Raw genomic sequence first — 6,000 nt, 5'->3', positions numbered from 1 at the left:
AGAAAATTGATGTTGTAAGAACGACAGGAGAGAATTGTTAGAGCTATGTTCTTGAGTAAACAAGAAGAGGTGGGCCCCGGTGTCCACCTGGACAACGGCATTATATAAGCGCGTGCACCGTTCATCTATTATAATTGGAGGAAAAGCAAACTCTGTGGGTATAAATTAAGAGTACGTGGGTAAATGTGCTTGTGGGCACCAGTGGAAGTTCACATTTGGATGCTTTTATCTCACTTAAAAAGTAAGCAAGATTTTCAGCTGAAAGTGAGGATGAAGAAGAGGTGCTGGAGATCTGAAGAGAGGAGAAAGAATGAAGCAGTTATCTGGGAGAGTGGAAGAATTAATGGACTGGCCAGATAATAGTATGATTGGCAGATAACATTAAGCGAACATTTGATTAATAATAATAATAATGGCAGGTAAACATACTGAGTGTTTATGTTTTAGGCACTGTTTTAAAAAACTAACATATCGACCTATGAACTGGCATAATTATTATCCTTATTTTCGGATAAGTAAACTGAGTTGTTGCTTATCTGTGGTCACAAACCTAAGTAAATGGTGGAGGCATGCTGTGAAGCCGGGCTTTTGGACTCCAGACACTAGGCTCTTTCTTCTACACAGTTAAATATTTGTTGATTGACCGAATGAAGGATAAATTAAAGAAAGGAAGGAAGACTAAACAATCAATGCTATCTCTGTGGTCTGTGGATTTCTGTTAAGTCATTTTTGCTATTCATGTGACCTAAATGGTGTGTTCCAGATCTTGTAACTGGGTCCATGTGTGGAGAAGAAGCTGTGGCCTAGACATCTGACACATGTAGGTTTGAATCCCAGCTCTTTTCTCACTTGCTATGTTACCTTGGCCAAAAAACTTAATCCCCGAGTCCCAGTTTCCTCATCTTTAAAATGAGAATAACATGCACTTACAGCATTTATGGAGATTAACAGAGTATGTAAAGTCTCTGGTACAGTACCTGATACAAAGTAGGTTCTCAATAAGATGAGTTTTCCTCCCCCTCCCTATTCCGGTGAGTTGCCCAGACCTTCAGTTCCCTCCCCAGAAAGGATCCTTCTTTGCACTTGCCAGCTTCATTACCAGAACTAGTTTCTACTGGCAACCCAGGGAAGTCTTCCTGTAGTATCACAGGTGGAGAGGAATGCTGTCTTGCACTTTACTTGTTGGACTGTCTGCTGCCTAATCTGGGATGCCTTCCCCACCCCTCTACTATTAGCCTTCTCTGAAACAGTGAGGGCCTTCCAAGGAGGAGCCTCTGGCAACACAGACCTCTTCTGCCCACAATAGCCATTGAGTCAATGCCTTGAGTTCCCAAACCCAGGTGTGATCTATCCTAACAAACTGTCCAACCGAGGCAGCGAGAGAGTGCACTTAATTTTAATAGTATCAGTTATACCAAACTCCAAGTTTTCAAAATGAGTATCCTCATTAATTATTGTGGAATAATTAATCCATATTACAAGTGTACTTCAAAGGATTTTTCCTGGAGCACTTTTTTTTTCTTTTCAGGAATACATGTTTTATAAAGTTAGACACATAGACAGTTTTCTACCCTATTAGACTTCAAGCAAGTGTTTTGTGTGTGTTTTTTCTTCCTTGTTAAATCTTTACAATTGTGAGCACCAGCGCATAATAACTTGCTGAGCTTCAGTTAGGCCTAAAAATAATTACGTCCCAAATTGAAAACACACAGGCTTCTCTATGTTATACTTACAAGCATTAATGAAAATGTTAGTCTTTATTTTTTCATAATTTGATAAACCAAAGGGCACTTTGGTTTTATGTTGTTTATAGTAGTAGGACAAAAAATTTAGAAAATTATGAAAAATCAATTCCTGGCAATTAAGTCTGACCGGAAACAAAACAAAACAAAACAAAACAAAAAAAACCACCCTGCATTTTCTTCCTTAAGACAGTTGGTGCAAATTTGCGACCTGAAGAGCCAGAAACGTGGATCGCGGCCTTGGCAGAGGGGGCGGGGCCATGGTAGAGGGGGCGGGGCCATGGTAGAGGGGGCGGGGCCATGATAACAGGGTTTGCGGCTGCCCAAAGAGTGGAGAAGGCGCTCGGTGGGCTAGAGAGGCTCTCCGGCCTCTCTGCTCCGCCGGCAGCGCTTCTCGCTCCAATAGAAAGTTCTGGAAGCTTGGGAGCCGAGAGCTGGCTTCAAGGACCTACCGACCTGGTATGTTTGCAGCTTGGGGAGGAGGCTCCTGAGGCCCAGGCACTTTACATTCTTCATGCCTGGTGCTTCTGGCAATGTGCGTGTTTCCTCAGACTGGCCAAGATCACACCTTTGCCTCGGGCTCAGATGGGGGGCGGGGGGGGGGGGGGCGGGGGCGGAGAGAGGACCCTTCCCGCCCTTTTCTTCCTCTGGAGTCGGGTGTTCGGAAAGGGGTTTCCTCAGGTTTTTCCCGGAGGATTTGTAGACCGGCTTCTTTTTGAGAAACCTGCGGATTTATATTTTTATTTATTTATTTTATGTATAGATGTTGCTCATAATGTCTTGCACGCCCGCCCCCAGAAAAACAATTTTTTGAAAGTAAAGAATGGAAGAGGCCATGACGATCTTTGTAGGCCAACCTCTCTCATTTGAGAACTGAGCCGACTGCGCGGGATAAGGATTAACGGGAGATTATTGCGCAGCATTAAATTTATTTAAGACTGAAAACTTGGGGGGAAACGAACAAAACCGTAACATCAAAGCGCCGGAGGGTGCGGCCGCGGCGGCGGGTCTGGGGCGTTTCCGGGACCGAGGGAGCGCCGGCTCAGCCCCGGTTTACGGACTCATTCCTGGCCGCTAACCGTACACTCTAGGGGATCTACTGGTCCCAATTCCTTCCGTGCTCGTAATCACCTCGCCTCTTTGAGCTTTAGTTAAAATGGTTTATAAAACCTACCTACAGCCCGGTGGGAGTGGCGCCGTGTTGGAGCCTCGGCCTATGAGCCAGGAGATCGCGGTTCGATTCCCGGTCAGGACAGGATCGCTGATTCTCTCTCATCATTGATGTTTCTCTCTCTCCCTTCCTCTCTGAAATCAATACAAATATATACATTTAAAAAAACCTACATATATGAGTGTAAAGATTTAAATATATGTGACTGCCTGCTCAGTGGTTAGAGCAGGGGAGGCAAAGGGCCGGGCATTGGATTCCTGGTGAAGGGCACCTATCGGTTGCAGGTTCGATCCCCAGCCCCTGTCTGGTGGGAAGAGGAGGCAACCAATGGATGCCTCTCTCACCTTGATGTGTCTTTCTCTTGCTCTCCTCCTCCACTACCTTCCCTCCTCCCCCCCAATCCCTTCCACTCTAAAAAATCAATGGGAAAAATATTCTCAGTCCTTGAGTGAGGAATAAAAGAAAAGATCTAAATGAATATATGTTATGCTCTTGTCATCAGATACACAGTATATTAAATTTAATGGGGCTGGGGGAATAAAACTTACAGTCCTTCCCCCAGCCAGCTAGCAAAACATTCAAAAATAAATATCTTTTGAATGTCTACTGTGTACCAGGGGTTGGAGGTATAGTATTAGATAAAACAGAAGGTGTCCTTCCTCTCCTAGAGCCAGTTAACTTGCTGTTCACTCATTCATGTGATAAATGGGGAGATTATAGAGCAGCTGGTTTCAACTCAGCAGGAGGAACTTTCTAATTATTAGAGTTGTTCATAAGGAGCATGAAACCACCCAGGAGATATTAACTCACCATCCCTGAAAGTGACTTTCATTTGGATTAGCTGGTTTCTAAATATTGCTTTGACTTAATTTTGTATTGACTAACATGGCGAATATAATTTTGGTTGACATTAAGAAGCTTATGGATTAGGGGAAATGAAATATGTTTTTAAATAATTTTGCTAGGCAGGTATGGTAAGTGCTCAACAGAGGACTTGTAAGGTGAATTCTGAGGAAGGACAGGTCTCATTTAGTTTGAGGGGCTCAGGGATAGTTTCTTGCAGGAGGCAGGACTTATAATGGGCCTTGAAAGAGAGGTAGGATATTTTTTAATAGATTTTATTTTTAGAACAGTTTAGATTGACAGAAAAAAAAAATGAGAAGAGAGTACGGTGTATTCACACATACTCTATAACTAGTTTTCTCTGTTAACAACATCTTACATTACTATGGAACATATGTTACAATTAATGATCCAATACCATTTTTAACCAAAGTCCATAGTTTATTCAGATTTTGTGTGTGTGTGTGTGTGTGTGTGTGTGTGTGTGTGTGTGTGTGTGTTTTCTATTCCAGGATTCCAACTAGTATATCACTAGTTGCAGAGTTTCCTTAGATTTCTCTTGGCTGTGACAGTTTCTCAGACCTTCTTTGTTTTTTATCATCTTGACAGTTTTGAGGAGTGCTGGTTGGATTTTTTTGTAGGATGCCCTACTACTGGAATTTGTTTGGTGTTTTTCTCAAGATGGGACTGGGGTTTGGGGTTACTGAAAGGAAAAAATACATCATATCAAGGGTACATACTATCAGTATGATTTATGAATGTTGATGACAACTTTGACCACGTGGCTGGGGTAGTGTTTGTCAGGTTTCTCCAATGTTTTGTGGAAAGTGTCAGATTTATCTCTTGTCTCCCATTTATTTATTTAATCATTTATATCAGTATGGACTTATGGGTATTTTTTTTATACTTGGAGTTATAAGGTAGTAGTATTTTATTTTGCTGCTGAGATTGTTCCAACTTTGACTATTGGGATCACTTCCAGTTTGTTCCACCACTCTTTTGACATACCCCTCTCAATGTGGGTTTTTTTCTGTTTGTTTTTGTTTTAAATCACTTCCTTAATTTCTGGCATTACAAAATACTCTAGGCTCATCATGCATATTTCCTGTCCCCATCCTAGAATCAACCATTTCTCCAAGGAACCATCATTCCTTTTATCGGAGAAAGGTATTAGAAACCAGAGTCTGGCTAGCGTATCGTTTCTTTTAGACCTCTTTCAACTGACAAAGCAAAGAAATTAATGCGTGTATGCTAATCCATGTATATACACATATGTATAAGTATTTCTATGTATATTCATCTGTATCTATATCAAGCTAACAATTAGTTCATACTGATTACCACATGGATCATTTTAGCCTTGAGAGAGAGGAATAAAAAGAAAATGTAAACACAAATATGAGGACTAAAGTAAAAAAATGCTGTCACATTCTTAAATATGTCTCCTAGTATACATTACATGCATTTCTTTTGAATATCAAATTAGGAGTGGAATTGCTGGGTTATACTTTATGTATCTTCAATTTAGTAGAATAATACCTGTTAAGAACTATGAAAAGTCTGAGATTTTACCCTACTTGCAAGCTAACAAGCTAGCCTGTTACTGTTTTATTGATGTTGATAGAAGATACAAGATGCCTGGATTAGAAACAAAGGATTTTTTAAAATTCAGGCAAAAGCAATAGCTAAAGTTTCAGGTTCCTGTTGGTTGCCCTGACTCTCCCTCAGGGGGTTAGAAGTGTGGGAAAAACTCAAGTGGACCTAGATGGATGCATATACAGTTGGTTTTGTTGACAGAGAGGGAACACTGAGTGGAAGACTAAACATAGAAAAGGTACAGTAAAAATCTTATATAATAAAAGGGTAATATGCAAATTGGCCCTAATGGCAGAACGACCAGGAACAACCGGTTGCTATGATGCACACTGACCACCAGGGGGCATATGCTTAATGCAGGAGCTGCCTCCTAGTGGTTAATGCACTCCCACAGGGAGAGTTCCACTCAGCCATAAGCTGGGCTAATGGCTGTGAGCACAGCGGCAGTGGTGGGAGCCTCTCCTGCTTCCGCGGCAGGCAGCGCTAAGGAAGTCCAACTGCAGCTTAAGCTGTCAGTTGGACATCCCCTGAGGGCTCCCGGGCTGCCAGAGGGATGCCTGACTGCCAGCTTAGGCCCGATCCCCCAGGGAGAGGGACATCCCCCAAGGTGTCCTGGGACTGCAAGAGGGCACAGGCCGTGCTGAGGAG

The sequence above is a fragment of the Myotis nattereri genome (genome assembly GCF_964212035.1).
Source record: "Myotis nattereri genome assembly, chromosome: 3".
NCBI lineage: Eukaryota > Metazoa > Chordata > Mammalia > Chiroptera > Vespertilionidae > Myotis > Myotis nattereri.
The sequence above is the reverse complement of the archived record's forward strand: the minus strand, read 5'-3'. Positions refer to the sequence as shown.